General features: G+C 40.7%; 1 protein-coding gene across 2 annotated transcripts in view; it reads right to left on the bottom strand.

Moving 5' to 3' along the window:
- PALS2 (protein associated with LIN7 2, MAGUK p55 family member) overlaps nt 1-20,194 on the bottom strand; it is a 59,465-nt gene extending 39,271 nt beyond the window's left edge. For both annotated transcript variants that reach the window (XM_050329413.1, XM_050329419.1), the window contains exon 1: nt 20,059-20,194. The gene's annotated coding sequence lies outside the window, so the exon portion shown is untranslated. The remainder of the gene's footprint in view (nt 1-20,058) is intronic.
- Nucleotides 20,195-20,932: the final 738 nt, after the last annotated feature.

Consider the following 20,932-nt stretch of genomic DNA (forward strand, 5'->3'; position numbering starts at 1 on the left):
TATAATGCGGTTTGTGCACGTCTGCAAACAAGACAAGGTACTTTTAATAAACAAAATTAGATATTCCACTGTATAGTAAAGTAACAACACTGTGGAACTCCAGAGACCTGTGATAAATTTGATTACCAGAGATGTTTCTGGTTCCATGGTCATTTGCATCTCAGGGGTCCTTGAATCCTTCTGAAAGGTCCATCTGAAAGGACCCGATCACTCAATGGACTCTCAGGAGGATACCATTAAAAACAATCCACACTTCGGATACCTAGGTGTTTCCTTAATCTTGGAAATTTAGGAAATCTATCTTAAACAATTCTTTTTGGTTTCCATTCCTAAATCCATTTTTTTATATATATCTAGCAAACACTGCCTTGGTTCTCATTCTTCTAACCTAAAGAGGGCAATTTTCTCCCCTACAGAGGACAACTTCTCCACTCCTATACTGACCAGGAAAGAAGCAAGCCTGGCATAACTTCCCTGTACCTCTTCCACTCTGCATCTTTTTTCAATACAGACAGTCAGAACTGCACAAAATATTTGAGATGAGAGTCTCATGAGTGACTTGCCCAACACCCGAAATCTTCCCTTTCTACTGATACAGACAGATAATAAGATCTATTTTGTCCTTATAGTTATATCATACTGTCAGCTTAATATACTGGTGTGTCACAAAACAGTATAAAAGATCATTCTGAAGCTCACTCTTCTCCAAACCTTAATTTTGTAGCTCAACAAGGTATCCTCTTTCTTCAGTAAAAACACTACAAGTATATTTTGTCCACCTATTACTCTAGGCTTCAAATCAGTTTTGGGCACTTTGGTTTTGATGCTCCTTTGCTTCAGTGAAAATGCTTAGACAACAAAATCCACCAGAAACCACACATCATCCAGATACTACTGTTGCTTTAAACACAACTTCCTTCTAGCTTTAAGTGCAGGAGCCACTGAGGAATTCTAACAATAAGGAATTTTATGATGAAGAGTTTTGATATCAAGTGAAGTAAGGCTGTATTATAACACAATCTCAGACTTATTTCATAACAACAGCAGAATGCTTTTCTAAATGAAAGCATCCAAACACAGCACTTTCAGAATCTGATTGCCCCATTATGACTCAGCCACTTCAAAAAGTACACCTATGCCCTTTTAACACATCACACCCATATATTAACATTTCATGCATGCCCTATTTCAGCCTTCTGTTACTGTGAAGTACTTATTAAATTATCCTTTCCAACCCAAAACACTGGAGTATTTACATTAGATCTGTATCAATGCACGCCTAAAAATATTTCTGAGATTCTATTACAGATGCTACACAAACATTTGAAAATCGCTCAATAAATGTAGATGCAGAAAACAGAAACATGAGACAGCTTTTTGGAGCACAAAATAAATTAAAGTACTTTAGAAAATATTTAGACTATCTCAACAAATTCTTTAATAGAGAATGAAAAATATATTTGGTTATATCTAGGCCATTTTTCTATAGAAGGTAGAAGACCCACCATGCAGAACCTCCACGGGGAAGTTTTCAGTTAATTTAGAACCAACTTAATTTCACACAATTTTCCACTGCAGCCCAGCTTAAAGGTGAAAATTTCAGAGGGGATGAATCTGCAAAATTTATAAATTTTAAATTAAATTATCTCTGTCCCACAACCTCAGTTTTCAATTTACATTATCATTTTCCAGGAGTTTCATTTGCAGCTCATCCCTAAACTCTAATGCTCCCACTTCCACTAAACTCTCTCATGCAAGCACTCCCCATCTCTGCTCTAACAAACTTATTAGGAAGCAGTAAAAGCAATTTGCTAAATTAATGATGTTATAGTTCAGGGTGACTTGCGATAGGAAAAGAGAAAAATGTTTGCTTCGCTACCCTTGTCATATGACACAGTTCTTGTTTATTCTAAGGACACAGCTAAAGCTTTACCTAAAAAGAAAATTTCCAAAACACACTTGGAACGTTAGCAGTGATGTAGTAGATTTAAAATGGCTTTTCCAAATTTGTTTGCCAAACAACACTGCTGATGTTTCTAAATAGTGGAAAAATACCACATAAAACCTTTGTACTTTATTACAGAGATGACAAAACATGATGGCTTGTTAAAGGTTTACTTGACCTGCAGGAATGCCCAAAACACATCTCTGTCCTTCCCTAGTTAAGAGACTCTATTCTAAACTTTTGTTTCAATTTAATGCAGTTGAGATTTACACAACTGCATATTTGTTATCCTCAGCAGTCACCTGCCTTTAGTTCTTTGAAAAGTATATTCAAGAACCTTGGAAAAGGAATAAAAAGATCACCTTGACACTCATATTTTGAAGGGAACTGAAAAACTCCATGCAGCAAATTACACTGCCCTTAGTCTTGTGTTTCACCTTCCAAACTACTTCCCCACATTATGCTATCAGGATTTATTTACGATTGCAAATGCTTAATGAGAAATGGGAAATCTAATTTCAATTTAATAATATCTAGGCACAATAACAAGGGGGGGAAGTTTTTTCTAGTGGTCTTTGGGCAGCTTGCATTAAGAACTACATGTTTTTAAGGAAATTGCCACTTTGAACGTTCACCACCTTCACTTTAAAGTCAATTTCCAACTAACTGTTGTAAACCCTGAATGACAGTGTTCTGTGTCATATAAGGTGGGCACAGGCAGTGAAACTGCAAAGGGTATCTTCTAAATGGTACATGATGCATACTGACATGTTGGAAATTTTCTACTCCATTTCCTCAGAATACCAAGTTTGGTTTCATTAAGTTTTGCCTAGGAACTTCTGAATTTTTAGTCATGTACCCTGTCACCTCAACTGAAGCAAAACCAGACAACTTTTAAGTAAAAGCTTATAGTGAATAACTTGTGACCAATTTTTCTAATTACACAATGAGTTTTAAACATTGTTCCATTCCCCTCTTTCTTTGGAAAGCCTTGGTTGCCCTTGAGCTTCACAATGCCCACCAGGATTCTCACTCATTTTATTTCTCTTCTCTGATAGCAGCAATTATTCAAGTATAGGCTTCCACTCACTCACTTTACACAAATCACTCGATTACTGTTGCACAAGCAAAGTCCTGCACGTTTTCAGTTCAAATGTTTTCTTCCCCCCCCTCCCCCCCCCAAAAGAAGTACTAAAAAATGCAAAGACAGCTGAACTTTTCTTCTTGGACAAGAAGAAACTCGGTGAAGAATCATGTCTGTCAAGGCTTTTTATCATTTTCTGAGACAGGCAAATTGCTGTAAATCTGGAAGTAGAGATGTCTAAAACTACAACTTTTGCTTATTACATGATCTCTTTTATAACGTCTTCTCTTGTAAAAATAAGGCCATGATGGAACTTGGCTTTTTGACTGCATCTGAACCGTGAGAAAGTCTATAGAGGGGGAAAAAAAAAAAAAAAGAAAAACTTTTAAGATAATGTCTTTCTTGACTTCAAACTGAAATTTCTGTTTCTTAAAAGCAGCTCATATATATCCTCCCTTCAAACCTATTTATGCTGAAGCAATAAAAGCCACATTATCTTGGCTTTCACTCAAGTCCCTTTGTTTTGTTGTTTCCCCAGACTGCTTAGGGGTCTCAGAGAAAGGGGTGGGAGCAGAGAAGAGCAGAAGATACTAGTACAAACAAGAACCTCATTGGTTTTTGACAACAGATTCACACAAGTTTTGAAGCCCAGTTACCTGGGTATTGGTAGCCAGAACCACTTACTAATGCCATCAACAGAAAAGAGCTGGAAATAGCCTATTAAAGTCCTCCCATGCACAATCAGAAATGGTAGGTTAGAGACCCCGATTCTCTGTCCCCAGCCTTGGAATTTCATTGCAACAGATAAATAATTCCATGTTTCAGCTTTTCCACAAGGTTCTATGAAGTCTAGGTCCTGACCTGGAAAAGAGCAATTGCTCTGCCAACCATCTTCAGCATTGCAGTTGAGAGGACTGCCTCCTCACTCTACGTGAGTTCTCAGAGCAGTCAGTCCCATCCATGGTAGTTTCTGCTTATTATACTCTCCATTAAATTCCTCTTTCCCAGAAGAGTATTGGGCCTGACAGCAACAGAAAAAAAGAGCAGTGTAACCTCCTACAGATAAATTGGTTCTTTGGACACAACTAGCTTTAAGACTGTGGAATAATTTAACATGAAATTACCCTCAAGTCCCCAAGAAAACTTGAGAGGGCAATGATGCCTTTTTCCATAACTCTAAGATACCAACGCTCCCTGGGTGTTACAAGGTCAAAAACACATTAATGACATTCATAACTTCTGGCAACAAAGAAAACAAGTCCTATCTCAGCTGAGAGGTTATGCAGCACACAAGGTAGTAAGAAATAGATGGAGTAGTCACTGTCTCATGCAAATTTGGCACTGAAGTCAAATGGCCTCGTTCTTCCTTAGAATTTTGAAAGGTCTGAAACAAAACACAGTCTAAGAATACATTTTCAGAAAACATAAATTCATCTTTGGAGAAAGGAGATCAATCTGTTCAGTTATTTTTCAAATAATCAACTATATTTCTTTCGTTTTCTACTACACTGTTCCTGAGGACATGCCCAAAACTCAAATGAAATCTTGATTTTGCTTCAACTTTTCAGAAACCCTATCTGTTAACGTGGCCCCCAGCAGACCTGTAAACATTCCACTTGTCATGTGGTTCAGGAACATGTCCTACACTCAGGACAGAATATGGCTGTCTCTACTCAAAGAGCTGCTGATATTTTTAAGTACCCAGGCTTGCACTTCACTAAATCAACAGAACCTGATAGCTCAGTTACATGCATCCCACAAGTCAGCTACTCGTGTGTGCTAAGCTGTAAGGTCACATGCTGGACTTTAGCTTGGTTTTTGGTCCAGTGATGAGAGAAAAATAGGTTGAACAAACAGATCTAATAAAGTAAACCCTATGCAGGTAGACTGCCAGAACATCTGTCCCTGGATCCAGTGGCACACTAACAAAGGCACAAGCCCAGCAGCCTGGTGAGCACCCACTGGATTGCCAGTCCACCTACTAACATCAATCTGCACGTAGAGAGATGCATTAGGAGCATCAGATCTTCAAGCTGAAACTCCCTTTGGAATAGTCAGTTTGGACGAGCCCTTAGCAATAATAACACCATATTACTTGGAGATTTACTTTTTTATTAGCATAACAGCCTTTCTACAAATAAAGTTTACTGACGGCACTGAGTATTTCTCTACAGAAACTCGTCATGGTAGAAAATAGCAATCACACTTGATCCCATAAGAAGGAATTTGTGTTCAATGACTGAAGCAGTTGAAATGTGAAAGAAGCTTTCTCAATTGCAGAAACTCTGGCAGAGATTTTGTTTTTCCAAATACAGTGTCAGGATTTAAATACCACATCACTTCTCAGCATAAGTTCAGACCCAGACAAGCCAACTTTCACACAGAAGGAATCAACACTTGCCTTTTAATACCAGAGAGATTGGTTTGAATGAGCTCCTGCCAGCAGTTCAAAAAAGAAGCCAGGTGTCTGTACTGAAAAATTCTTTTCACAAATTAATCACCATCCCCCTGTTCAGAACAATGGACATCAAAGGTTATGAAGGATAAAGATACAATCAAGCATGCATCACATTGGCTCAACACAGGATTAAATTATGGTTGAAAGGCTAGAGAATTAAGTAGTCTCATGATAATTTTTTTATATACATTCTAAGTACTTGAAATTCACAATGCAATTACATAAATTTCACATGTGCTCAAAACTGATCTTCCTGTGCTAAATAAATGAATTGTTAGCATATCAAATACGACAAAGCAGAGTGCACCAAAAAACCCTGTAATTTTCTGGTCTTGTGAGCAAACCAGAAACTTCAATATAAACTGAAAAACATTCTCATCCATTCTGAACACCATACTAACAACAAGATACTATGGAACCCTTCCCCTAAAGACTTTTTACCAAAGCCTTACAGACAGCAATGTCTGTCAGTTTTCCTAATTTTTTAATGATGTCCATCACTCAGCAGACAGTTCTTGTTCCAGACAGATACCTGAACCAGCTAGGTATCTTTCTGTGATAAAGGAACATTCACACAGTGCTGTATGTGCCCACATCAGAGCTCTCATTTTAAATTATCAGGAAGACTATCTCAAGTTCAAGACTTAATAAAATAAATAAATCAATTCAGTAATTCTACCAGCCTTGTTCTTCAGTTACGGGGCTTTCTGAGAACAGGTGGATACAGATTTTTCGGTATGACAGATACAGAAAAACAATGCAAAAACTAACAAGATGAGAAGTGCACAGTGCAGCACAGCTGCAAGACTCTACCACAAATATGAAGCATGGAACCAGCACTGCAACTGCATCCAAGACATTCTTGCTTTCCCCAAACAGTTTTACTTGAATCTACAGCACTCACAGCAAAGCAAAGCCAATAACACACAGTGTCCTATGACTTCTGAGGAAGGGAAACAGATTCCACAAAAGACACATACCACCACAAGAGCATCCCAAACAAACTTACAGACACATCACTTCTGACACTTTGTAAAAGACGCCTCTAGAAAAACTGACTTTAATCCTTTGAAGGTTTTTCGGATTATATTTTGGAAGGGGTGGAAAAATATATTTTAATCAGTTTAAACACTACTGAGATGCAGAAATTCAAGATCATCTTAGTGTCAGATGATCTCTCATGGGGTTTTTTGCAGTCATCTTTTCCAATTTATACCAGCCATCATAACTCATGCATATGCACACACCTCAAAATCAGTGCTTAAAACATTTAGCCAAAATTTAAACCCTACCATACACAAAAGAGTTGATCATCTCTCCAACACAGAAATAAATAAAACTAAAATTTTGTTTGAGACCCAAAATCCCAAACAGTTATTTAATAGTGAATTATTTGAAGATTTATTGAATAAAAGAGAAAAAAATGGCTAGAAAGTAGGCAACACATTACGATGAAGTTAGAAAAACTAGATACAAAAAAAGGAGTGGATCAGAAGGAAAAAGAAAAAATGTGGAATTTCTTATAATGTGTTCCAGCTGATGACCCAGGAAACCACACCTGGTCTGTCATTTTTGTCCATAGTCTAGCACTAAAATATGGTGCTTACACCACGCTGGAAGGGGTGTTTAAAGGGGCCTGTCACCTGCTCCTCCTGTCTTCATGTACACTGTCTGACACCTCTACCTGGAAGATGACATTACACGTCTTCCTCGATGAGAAAGAAAGGCAGGTTCCCAAAGCTGAGTAGGTTCAACTTGTCACTCATTGTGCTCCTCTTTCAGTTTGCTGCCTTTAAAAAAGTTGGGTTAGACAGTATTACAGAGAAGTGGAATTTGCTAAAATATTATTGGAAAGCATTTAATTGTATGTTTGCCTGCAAGCAAGTAAGTAGTCCCTGTGACTTCAAAGTTAAGACATCTGTTAAAGTTGGTTTAGGGAATTATGCCAGGAAAAAAAAAAAAAGGCAAAAAGAAAGTGACCTACTTGAATGAAAGACTCATTTGGAGGTTTATATGTTCAGATCCCCTCAAAATAGGCTGACAAGAGGTATTTGCATATATTTCCTTAAGTACAAACTGTGAAATGTCACACAGTATAACTCTTGATTAACCCATTTGGTTCATATATACTCAAGACATTTTCCACTCTCCTTCCATTCACTGTATATTTCTGTTCACTCAAGAAAGCACTCCTGATGTTTCCTAAGTATACAAAAATGCTTAAAACCAGCAGAAAATCAAAATGGCAGCTTAGCTGCAGAAACAGCATGAGCAGTTTGATTAAAAACAACCTGTGCTATAGACATTTAGAGATTTTTCTAACAGTTCAAATTCTATTTTAAAGGAAGATGGCCAGGATCTAGAGTCCTCATGACTCCTCACTTCTTTTGCCTTCCTCATCTTTTTAACTCAGCCAGAAGCTGCCAATGAACTCTAAAAACTACGTAACAGAAGCTTTAGCAGGATTCTAATTTTGGTCACAGATAACCAAGTATAGCAATTCTAGACAATATTAGCTGAGATTTATGATGCATTCAACATCTTCAGATGTGCAAGAGTATTTTTGGGCATCACTTGAAAAGACAATACTCAATGTACAGCTGGTAAATTTTACTTCTCTTTTTTCTCCAATTTCTATATAAGAAGTATATGTATGCTGCACTTTATAGCAATTTTTTTTTCCAAAGGATTTACTTCTTCAGCAAGAGAAAATACAAGTCTGTTCAAGTCTCACTTATTATACCTAGTTTTGAGAGCAGAAGTTAGCTATACTATTGTCATTTCTCTGAGTAAGATGTATCAATAATTAGAGGAAAACCTGCCCTCCTGGTGCAACTTGGGATAAGAAAAGTCAGTCAGTTTTTTTCTGAACACCACTGTTACACTATTTCTAAACTAAATAAAAAAAAAAATTCCCCCATAATTATTTGTTTGTTTTACCTAACTCTTTTCTCATAAGAAGAAAGAGCACCTCCAAAAGCTTAGATCAAGATCTTGGTAACGGAACTGCTCTTAGTTGTATACACTTCTCAACTCATGTTCAGCTTAGAGAGCTTCTGCATTCCACTTAGGCCAAAGTGGGGGTTTGCCAGTGATTACACTTCTTCTTAAAAGGTAATAGGAAAGTCACCTTGAAAAAGTATTTTTAAAAACTTTTTTAGACAATTGTATTGGGACAGTGCTTTTTTGTTGCCTCTTCAACTGACTGATGAAGGGATCAAACATGAGAACCCTGACTTTTACCAACAAGTGAAAAGATGGCATAACTGAAAAATAAGAGGAAAGAGCTCTTTACATATCTCCGAGTCCTTGACACCACATTTCCAACAGGTAGTAGAAACTGTCTCTATAGCACTACACTGTTATTCTGCTTGGATTCTAAGATCTCACATTAAGCTGATTTCACTTAACAAAATACATCTCCTGTTCACAGTTAACACAAGGAGGTCTAGAACTCCATCCTTCTTACTGGCATCAGAGGACTGAATCTAGAAGCTTAAAAGTCTTTCCTTATTACTGTAAACTTGAAAGTGTTTTCCAAGTAACGCTGAATGTAACAAACTGCTAGCTACCTGTAGAATGACTGAAGTAAGTGAAAGATGAGCCAGTTGCTACAGTTTGTTCCCAATTCTCAGTACAGATGTGGACAATGAGAGGAGAGATTTTAGGAAATTTTTTTTAATTACAACAATCTGAAACAGTGATCTGTTCCCATACTATCTATGCATTTCCACAGATCAGTTGAAGATACTACCAGGTACAGGATACCATACTGTCAGTCTAACTTGAAAGAGCACTTTTACTGCTAATCCAGAAGTCTTCCCTTTAGCTTATCAGCACAGACAAGTAAGTTATCACCTGTTATCAGCACCGATATGTAAGTTCAAAGGGCTCAGTGACCAATCAACCCAAAATTCAAACTATTAAAATGTTACTCCTTTAGTCCCACCACACACACAGCATCATTCCGTGTTCATTAAAACCCCACACTGAAAGCAGAACCTTTAAATCCACACCAGGATCTTGGCCAACTCGGTCCAACCTTACACAGGGCACCAGCAGCAGTCAGGTTTCTGGATAGCAGGGAAATATGTAAAGGCATACAGGCTCCAGTGTTTGGAGGCTAAACATCTATTTCTGCTGTTCCACCTGGACACGTCATTAGGCAGAATGGAGCAATGGCCAACCAAAGAACAATCTGTGGGCATCGTGGTCAGTCTGACATGCTTCCTAAACTAATATATGGGTAATCATTAATCTGCTGTAAACTTGCCACCAGCTCTGTTACCAAAACAAGAACTAGCACTGGCTCAATCTTCACTGTAGGCTACAATGATACACGTATCACATCTCAGTTATCAAGCACTTCAGTGAAAACCCATGTCAATTATTTAAAGAAACTAAACAGTAATCCAATCCAAGGATAAGAGTTTCTCATGTTTAATCAAACAGATCTCCAGTGCTCAGTAGCAATTTATGTATGAATTAGGAAGTTGAGACTAGTTTTGAAATGGAAGCATCTTAAACAGCATAAGTAATCCACAAACTTAATTTGGTTCAAAAAATCTTCAAGTTAAATATTAGCTGGATTCTCAGAGATTACCTGGGAAAAAAGTTATGTATGCTTACTTTGTTTTTATGCTTTCCTAGACAGCTCACAGATGCTGGGCTTCCTGTTTAGAGATAAGTGCTCTTTTTATATACAGACATGCATCTTAACACATATATATAAAATACCTTATTTTATTAAAAATTTCCTCTTTTTATTTCTGTATACATATATGCATACAGTCACATGCACACATACAAGCAAAATAAAATAAACATATTTTTTAAAGCACATTTAAAGGACTGAACTGGCACTTACAACCAATTACTACTAACTACCCTGTTCAGCTCAAATGGGTAATACCTTAACACAGAGCAAGATCACATCAAACAGGAGAAAGGTTCTGATGCAAGGTCTTTCTTCAGTGCAATATTAGGGAAATGGAATCTTTTTCTTACAGGTAGCCATACCCATAGCTGCTAACCTGTGCCTGGTACTGTAGTTCATCCTCTTGCACTTACACTGGCTCGCTAATGACTTCTAGAAAAGCAGGGAAAGTGTGGCAAGTGTATCATCTGTTGTTTACAAAGGGATGGACTTTCTGGAGACCTTCAAATCTTATACCTTTAGCATCATCAGTCATTCTGCTGTCTTAGTTTTCAATCCCCTCTGCAAAGCTATCAGATCTTTTTGGAAGCTGTTAATGTGCAGGCCCAGGGCAATTACATAAGATGTTATTTTAGTCACGAACAACGCATTAAATTTTGGATTCTGACACTGTTGCAGATTAGCACAATGAAATTCTTCACCAGTTTTTGGATAATGATGTCTAGGCACTCAGGGACTATTTTATGCTTCTTTATCTCTATCTGGAAGCTGAATTTAAGGCTATCCAGACATTAAATTTTCTGGCTCCAGCTCCTTCTCATCAAGAGACATCCATGACTTCTGCTGTCTTGAAAATCCGCTCAGAGATAATGTTAACAGGAGCTCTTTTCAAAGACTCTGAATGGTTTCACAAGTTGCACTGCATGCTGGAAAAGAGTTAGATGGACCTTCAGTCTGACCCAATGAGAGGTCTTATTATTTGAAAACCTACTGTATTAAAGAGCACCAAAACATTTTCAGGTTTGCAATAGACTCATGTTTTATGTTAGGCTGTAGGACAACTCCTGCATTAGTACATAACACTCCTGAACTTTGATGCCAGATGCCAACTACAGAACTAAAATGAACTGCCTCTACAGATATATTGGCTGGTCCTCTATTCAACACAATCAGAAAGTCATGTCCTGAGACCTCCTAACATCAAAGATTTGCTTCTATTTCAAAACAGCACTATATTACCAAACAATGAGGTTCACTTACAAATTCTCTCATTTAGTGCTTTAGTGTAATGCTACTTTTTAAGGTAAGCAAAATCCAAACAGAAACATGTCATTTATATAAAAGCATTTGCATTTTGGAATTAGTGTCCCACAGTAGTTCACAGTCATCTATCCAGAGATTTGCACTTCCTGCTGAAGTTCATGAAAAAAATGGGAAAAACATTTTCTTGACTGAGTATCTCCCACGACTGACTCTGCTTCTCTGTTTTTTTCAGACTGACTGGTTTTCTGTCCCAAGATTTTATAATAGAGGTAAAAGTAGTGACTTGCTTTATTCATGCAGCTTACTGCCAAACTACTTGAAAGGTTTGCAAATGCAGAACTCTGGAAATACAGATTTAACAAAAACATTGCTCTATCTAGACTTGGTTAAATGTCACAGCTGAAAGATTTAGTGTGTTTACTCTCTGCTTATTAAGTAAATATTTCCAGTATTTTCAAATTAAGAAACTCTGCAACTGTGACTAAATGAATACAACATAAGCTGTATGAAGCTGAGAAGCAGAGCAGATACCTACCTGAAGGAAATAAAGTTACAGGCAAAAAAAAGTTAATGTAACCTTTCAAATGCAAGTACTCTTAGCTCTCCCAATCTACTAATAAGGAAGAATAGCAAGCATTAAAAGTGATCTGAATTTTGAAGTAATTACAGAAAAATAAAACTCAATGTATTAACTCACCCTGGAGGAAAAACCAGAGTAATCTAATTCAAACTAGTCTATAGCTGTCCAGAGAGATTACCTTCTGGAAGTACAGTAATTATATTTGTAAAGTAAAATCACTTATGCCTGGGCTAGGGAGGCCCAAGGGATTTTATTTTTTTATTATTATTTGAAATGTGTAAAACCCTCACAATGACATACATACTGAGAAAAGACCTTTGTGTACCAAAGTACACATTCTGTGTAAAGGCCTTTCTTGGTGGTGGCAAACAGATACACGTAACTGGTAAGACTGTATCACACCAGATGCCAAGTATGAACAGACAGACATTCAGTTGCACTTTTCCATACAGTGCCCATACATTCTAAGCTAAGTAACAGATTGCTCTGAACTTCTTATAAAAGTACTTCTTGCCAAATTAGTAATTATACTAGTTTTTATACCTTTAAAGAAAGAATTCCTGTGGGTTTCACTTACAAATAAGATTACTTCAAAAAGAAAACTAAACATTCTATTCTTATGAGCTCAAACTTACTTAATGAAGTGTTTTATTTCAACAACTCCAGTTAATAGCAAGACCTAAGAGGATCATTCTGTCTCACCATGATATAAAACTGTTTCAAAATAGTTTGGTGGCTTTATGGAAAAACAAGGTGTGTGGTCAAACAAGGCCTAACCTTATGTCTTGTCTAAAAAAACACCTCTACTAGAAGCCAGAAGCTCAATTTCTGAACAGTTCAAATGAAACAAAGTAAAACAATACTAGAAACTTGAAATCATCTATGAAACATCTATAAAACCTCAAATTACTAATGACAATACACCTTGAGACCTTCCACTTTATTAGAAGTCCAACTGCTGAATAGTCCGCCCTTCTCTTTTCCGCTTCCTACTCATTAGTACCCATGAAGTTCTTCCTTCAGAAGGTCCCTGCTGTGTTCCTGAACAGCATGGAATCTGACCTAAGACTGAGACCTGTATGGTAAACTTGGTAAGAACTACACATTTCATTCTGCTGCTGTCTAGTTAGTCCGTGCTGTTTGCAGAGCTATTTGCCAAGATGTGACAGTTAAATGTGCAGGCTTCAATTCATAGCTAATAAATTCCATTCAGCAGTAAACTTGCATGCTTCCAGGTGACAGCACAAACAGTCCCAGCAAAGAGACTGCACCAATCTCCTCAACTAATAGATTACTGGATGGGAGAGTCACTTCTTGATCCAACTACCAGAGCAAGCCTTCTAACTGCATCATGTTTTGGCTATACTAGATTTTTTTTTTTAATGCATTTATCTACTTATTTGTTAAGAGGCCCCGGCTTATTAATCAGTGTAATCAGTTAAGCAAGCAGGCACCCGCACAACCGGAGCTGGCTCCTGTCACCCACCCCGAGCGGCGGCTCCGGCAGCCCCGGGCGCGTCCCGGCGCCGCTGTCCCGGTGTGGCCACTGGAGGGCGCGCTCGAGCCACCTTTCTGAGGAGACCCGGCGCATTCGGGCTCCACACTTGGAAATTTCTAAATAAAAAACACCTTTCTGCACCTTTTACCAACATCCAAATCCTCTTACCCTTCTCAACAGTGTGCACACCCTGTTACTCTCCCATCCCAACAGCAAGATTTCTAACAATGCCTGGGTCCCTAAGATCTACCTCTTAGGAGATAAGTGGGGCAATGGTGGCAGAGGTGCAGACAGACAGATGGACAGATTTTTTCCTATTGAATTATGTGTCGAACTCGAGGGACAATTCGAGTGCCAACTCTTCAGTGCTCTCCTACCCCTTTCCTACCTTTCTCTTACTGTATTTATGGCCTGTCCTCAAAACTGCCCAAACATTTTTCCCTTCTACCAATGGGAACACAAAGCAGATGTGATCCCCGCAGGCAGCAGCAGAATGATGACGATTCACAACCATCAGTCAGAGCAATTCAAGCACAGTCATTACCTCTGCGTGACCAGCTAATTTTACAGAAGCGCTGTTTAAACCCAGCAACACTGGTTACCAGTTTATCTTGCTTCTCAAAGCACAGTGACTCAAAGTTAGGGTTCCATTTGAACCCCCTGGATCCAAGACACCTGTAAGATTATCACAGAGCTACCGATGGACAACTCCTCTCACACAACAGGCTCTCACCAAGGTTAAATTTTATCCATGCAGCAAGTGGGCCACCGCTCAGAAAGGTATGAAAGAATGAAACAAAAATCACAAGAGCAGGCCCCAATATCACCAGAGTTTCACTTCATAATAAGCCTCACTTGAACAGTGCTTTAAATGCCACACATAGCAGTGTACACATAGAGTTTGTCCTCTGAAGGAAGATCACGTACGACAAATCCCAGCTACATCAAGCAATACACTTCTGGAAGTTGTTTAAATACTGAAAAAGTTAAATCTATATAAAGGAGTTACACTGGTCAGAAGTGACCAGATCAAGCCCTGCTCATCCCATTTTGCTGTCGTCTACCCAATCTCGTGTAAGCAGCAAAGCCGTACCAGTAGATCTGGGAAGCACAACTGTCTGCCTGATTTGAATTCAGATGACTGCCTTACCATCACACACTCCATGAACATTAAGTTTCACTTACTGACTTCTCCCTGCCCTCATGTTCTTTACCAAAGAATGCGTAAACTGAACTTTAAATTGTTAATTACACCTCCTTCTAGTGACCCGAAAAATGCATGTGAAGCTCTAAACAGCATGACTATGGTAAACTGAGTATTGTTCAAGCAATTTCTGTTCAGCAACACTATGCTTTGCCACAGCACAACTCACAATACAGTAAGTCAGAAAGTGCTTGGAAAGGAGAAATAAAACTTTTCCCTCACTTCATTCACTAGACTACAGTTTGCCTTCCCAGTTTCAGAACTTCTGCTGCATAAGCAGTTTCATCTTGCCAAAAAGCCTCCTGTAAACTTCAACAGAGGATCAGGAAAGGCATGGGGTGGAATTTTAACAAGATACGTAAAGGCTGACTTACCAATTGGTCCAGTGACTTGTTAAAAAAATAAATCAGTGTCACATAAAAAGTTGCTGACATGTTTTACGTACAAAACCTCTCACATGAAATCTGCGTGCAGATCTCTGAACAACTAATGAATGAACATGGCATCAAAAATATTTTTTTTTGAATTATCAAGGAATGGAATAACACAGTCAGAATGGCTGATATATTTTTCTTTTATTCCCCTGCTGATTTACTTGAGTTCTCCCTACACTGCACTACTAGTCTTACAAAAAAACTTTACCCACTCATTTTACCCTCAGTCTTATTTACCTTCAATCTACTTTTGCCCATCCTGTGTTTAGATATTTAAAAAGGTATCACTTTAACTTTTCATTCATGCACATATGACCACTGGATGGAATAAGGCTTTAATTAGAAAATTAAAACCAAACTATTTGAGTAGACACTTTTTCTACAGAAACAATATTTGAATGCCAACACTATTTCTGTAAAAGAGGATCAAGTGAACTATCTTAAAATAAAAATTTAAATTTTTTCTTACATTCTGTTTTCATTATTTCAGCAGTCTTGACAAAATTTTTGCAATAGAAAAGTAAAAGCTTAAGCTTACTTGAAATCAACAGTTGTGTCTCCACCTACTGGAAAAATTAATTTAACTGAAACACTAATTTGAACCTTTGGGATTTGGGTAAGTAAAAGAGCAATGATTTTTGTGTAAGATATGAAGAATTTGTGTGTGACATGTGTCATCCCCAACACAAGTTTGCAGAAATCACTGCCATTCCCTGCAGTCTGCCCGGATTCCACAAAGTGCCTGTTCCCAAACAGTTGTTTGTCAGAGTGCAAAACTAATCAATACTCTTAAAAACATATATATGTATGAGTCATTTCTTAAATAACATTTTTTGGTGGTAAATCTGAAATGTCATCTTATTTCAGTATCTTGCTGATTTCCACTATCCCTTCATGAGACCTGGACACTAACATCAGAACAAGTTCTTTAAATAACTGATGTGTAAAACCCACAGAATGGTTGCTAATACGAAGCATTCTCAGTATGTAACACCTTTTTTCTTTTAAGCCAGAGACCTTAAAAATAATTAAACATGATGGTAAAAGTAGAGAACCTCCCACTTTTAACTTTATTATTTAACACGTTATGAAATGGCTATAGCTTTAAAAGATTCTAATTAACCCAGGACAAGAATGTAAATGCTTTGATACGGAAAAACACCTCTCCTAACCTCTCCTCTTTCTCTTTTTTTATCTCCATTATTCTTGTAAGAATGACATCAGCCATAACCACACAATTCAGTCTTGCTTTACTCTGAAAAAAAGCAATTTTAAGCCACAGCATAGCACATTACCATCACCATGCTTTTTTGTACTACAGTTTTGCTGTAGTATAATCTGAGATCCAACTGCAAATGGTTATACTGAGCATGGGATAAGCCCTCTAACAGCATTTGTGACCAGCATACCTGTATTTCAGCCTGTCTCTCGCATGTCAGCCTGAATTAAACTCACTCTTTTCCAGGACCTTTTATGAGTTTCTTCTTTTGTGGTGGACAGTACAGCCACTTTCCCTCTAACAGACTCAGTCTTAACCCTGCCATCGTATTCTACTTTTAATTCCACACAAATAAGTCCAATAGTGTCTGTAACACTCCAGTTTGCAGGATGCTTCTAAAAGTCAAATTTTCACCCCAGAAGCCACATCAACCCATTCCAGTTTTTATCCATTTTTACCTCAAACACAAAACACAACAGGGCATTTTATTTAAATTTGTGAGGTCTTTACCTTTCAAATCTTGAGACAGTATAATTTATTTCACATCTGTATGGAGAGTGCAACACCTAAATTACCACCACAAACACTATCACAATCCTAAGTGCATACCTGTCTGTTAAGTAAAAAGAACATCCTCCCACTGATCTAGAGATCAGTGCCCTGCACAGAGCATCAAAAGGCAGTAATGATCTTGGGACAGTCACACCAAATGAGAACTTTAAGTCACCTTTGACTATAGCAGAAAGCATGGGTTTAAAGCAGGACATTGAACTTTTATAAAATTGCATTCAAACTGTAAGTAATTTCTACAAACAAATGCATTTAGAATAACAAATGATTCAGGGACTGAGACACTGTACAAAGGCACACTAAAGAGTCTTTTGCTTGTCACTGTGGTACTATGAAGTTTTCTCCAGATCACTGACCTTTTTTTCTGCGTGCAGAAATATCCAACACAAGGACCTAGTATCAAGCTGGAGCTTGATGCTGGCCAAAGACACACACTGTTTGGGAATAATGTTACGATCAAATCCTTAACAGCTCAAAATTAAGCCAAATTATTTTGTACATTACTTGTTTTTCCTGCTTTTACCACGCTTAAACCTCAAACAAAAATGCCAAAACTAGTAAGTCATATTGCTGAGATTTCTGTTCCTTTCTACCTCCCTGAGGTTTGCATGCACAAGAATTCAGAGAAAGAAAAAAAAGATAGGATTAAATTTTTATGCTTTGAATAAGAAAGGTCCTAAAAGTCAGGGTTCCTGCAGACATTCATCCTTTCTATCAGCCTTCACTAAGACTCTTTCAAGTAGCCGGGCATGTTTTCATTACTTCCTTTCTTATTTTTCCTTAATTAAAAACAAACAAACAAACAAAAACCAACCGCAAAACAAAACAAAAGCCCCATGACTTAAGTTAATAGCTTCCATCATTTTTTTTAAGAAAAAAAAAGGCAAAAGAGGTAGTTCAATAAAGGTCCAATTGCACTTCTGTTTCAACAGTTTTTCAATCATTTTAAAGAGTTTCAGTATGCAGTTAGCCCACTAATACAGCAGCAGAACAGACACCATTCCACAGAGCTAGTACAATATATTTGTCAATAATTTCCATACTAATTAGTTCTTGACAAGACAGGCTGAAAGAGTGAAAGAGCAGTGATCCATAGGATCTAAAACAAATGCAAGCGCTCAGAATTCAAAGAAGCTGAATATAAACACTTTTGGTAAGATGTCAAAGATTCCATTAAAAAAGAAAGAAAAGAAATAAAAAACCTCAAAAACCTTAAGAATAAAATAAAAACCTAACAATGCTAGAGGCCATACCTCTGTACTGCAGATTTTTCACAGCAACATGGAACTCAGGTACTTTATATAGTGCAACACTTTGAGAACAAATTAAGGAGAACAAGATTATTAATTCCAAACATTTCAAGGAAGGGAAGAGGAAATGAAAGATTTCTCTGAAGGGTCCTTTAAAAATCACATTTAAATGAGCTCAAACCAGACTCCAATAATCAGGACTTTATGTAAATAAGATTTTTGTCTATGTCCTTTTGAAGAAGAATTTTTTGGCAGATGTTGTATGGTCCAGCCATATTCAAAGTGTTAAAAGCCAACCACCTCAGCAGAAAAAAAGGGTAACATTATGATGCTGGTGTCAAACCAACCAGTTTAACAGACACTATCTGTTCAGAAGCAGCATGCTAAGATTTCAAAGCCTCCTCTAGTCCGACATCTATTTATAGCTGCCCAGCCTCTCTACAATTTCTCGCAGCCTCTCCTCCTCTCAAAGCCAAGCGGGAGAAGTTTAATGGATATAATGCTGGGCCTTGTGCCGCAAGATGGTCAGAAGATCTGCAACTCTCCTCCAGCGAACCCATGTGCATGAAGACCAGTGGTTGAGAGATGAGGTTGATCTAACCTACACAGCGGCCAAATACATGGCACAAACCTTCCCTCTCCGCTTTAGGAACACATTTGTTCTCTGCCAGCGTGTTGACAGTAATGAACCACATCATCATCAGAGCCTCAGCGAAACACACCTGCCTTCTTCCTCCACACCACCGAGCAACACCCCAAGTCAGCTGCCTTGCAAGCCAAGACAGAAGCTATCCAAGTCAGCTTTGACCCTGGGACAGCAGCAATGTCAACCAAGCACCCTCCCACTTATAATGCTACTCCTGTACGCTGCACCTTCCCCAAAGAAACTCGGAGGCTTGTTGGCTTTTTTTCCGTGCAGTCTCTACCACTCAGCCATGCGTGTCTTTTTAAAGCACTGATTTAGACCGGATCTCCTTCACCTCCATGAGATGTAACATCGCGGAAAGGGTGCAGGTATTTTCCTGCATACGGAGCACAACGCCACAGGCTGAACTCCGCTACAAGCTCCGCACATTCATCCCTGGTGCCTCCTCTCCTACCACCTACATCCACTTGCCTGTAGTACTCGTTCAGCGACCGAGGAGATGACAGCACTGCTGGAAACTCCTGCCCACCCGATCACAACCACATTTTCGTCCCTTTCCCCGGTCAGAGGCAGACGGAAGGGGAGGGTTGACTTCCTCGGGAGGAAAATAGGCAGGGAAAGGCCGGGGCAGAGATCAAGAGAGGAAGAATCACCCCAAAGGGAGAGGAGATAATCCCCGAGAGGCGAGGCTGCGGAGGAGCCTAAGCAGGGAGTGAGGGACAGGGACAGCGAACAGGGGGGATAATCCTGCAGAGAAGGGGGGAGATAATCCCCTCGGAGGGGGGGAGGCGGAGGATCCCGGAGAGGGAGGGGCGGGAAACCTGATAATCTCCAGGAGGAGAGAAAATACCGGGAAAGGGGGTGGGGGAAGGAGGGTGGGCGGGTGGATAATCCGGAGCGGCAGATGAAGCGCGAGTCTCCCGGGGACGCATCCGGAGGCGGGAGGAGGAGGGTTAATCCTCGTTCTGGGGGCAAAAATCCCTCTTCCCGGACTCTGGCGCTGCCATGTTCGCTCCCCTGCAGGCCCGCCCGGCCCCGCTACCTGCGGGCGGCTCTTCCCCCCTCACGCCACACGAACACGGGGCGCCTCCGCTCCCGCCGCCGGGGCGAGCGGCTCGGGCGGGATGGCTGCGGGACCCCACCTCCCACCACCATTTCCCCGCCGGCTCGGAGGGAGGGGAGAAGCGGGCGGACCAACCCTCCCTTCCCCCCTGCGCACACGCGACCTCCCCGCCGGTACGGGGACTCACCGGCCGGCACCGACTCCTGCCGCTCCTCGTCCCCTCCTCCCTCAGCGGGCGCCGCTCGGCCCCATGGATGATCCCTGGCGCGCGGGTCTCCCGGAGGGACGGCGCGAGCCGGAGGTGCCTCTGCCGCCGCTCCGCGCCCGCCTCGGCGCGCGCCGCCGGCGTGGCTGTGGCACGCGCTCCCGCCGCCGCTCCTCCTCCCCGCCCACCACCGGCGAGCGCGCGCGCGCGCGCGGCCTCCGCGGCGGTGGCGCGCGAGCGCCTCCCGTTCCCCCCCGCCCCGTACTGCCCGCCGCTCCAGCCGCTCCAGCCGCCTCCCGGAGGGAGCGCGCGTGCCCCTGCTCGGCCCCCCACCACCCCTCCCGTGTGTGTGTGCGGGACCGAGGGGGGCTGCGGTGAGAGGGGTCGGCGCGCGTGAGAGAGAGCGCGTGTCAGTGTGCGTGAGAGCGCGCGCGCGTGTGACAGAGCCCGCGTGAGCGCGCGGGGGGCTGAGGGCGAGAGGGGTCGGCGCGTGTGAGCGCGCGGGAGTGACTGCGCCTGTGGCTGCGCGCGTGCGAGCGCGTGTGTGCGGGGCGGCCCCCGTGGGTGGCCGGGGGAGGCGCGGGGCCGCGCGGGGACACGCGTGAGCGTGTGAAGGCACACGGCAGTGACGGACACCGTGTTTGTTGGCGGGGAGCGCTGGCGAGGGACAGAGCGAGCGTGTGCCGGCGTGTCCGTGTCCCCACGCCGCGGAGCGCAGTCGCTCCCGCACGGGGCTCGGGCTTTGCCCGGGATGGTTCGGACTTTCCTCGGTCCGAGCCCCGAGGGGACGCGCTGGGGTGACACGTGGCGCTGCCTGATCAGTCACCGAGTGCGAGAAACACTGGCACAGAAGTCA

The sequence above is a fragment of the Myiozetetes cayanensis genome, unplaced genomic scaffold (assembly GCF_022539395.1).
Source record: "Myiozetetes cayanensis isolate MyiCay16 unplaced genomic scaffold, myiCay2020 scf1, whole genome shotgun sequence".
Taxonomy (NCBI): domain Eukaryota; kingdom Metazoa; phylum Chordata; class Aves; order Passeriformes; family Tyrannidae; genus Myiozetetes; species Myiozetetes cayanensis.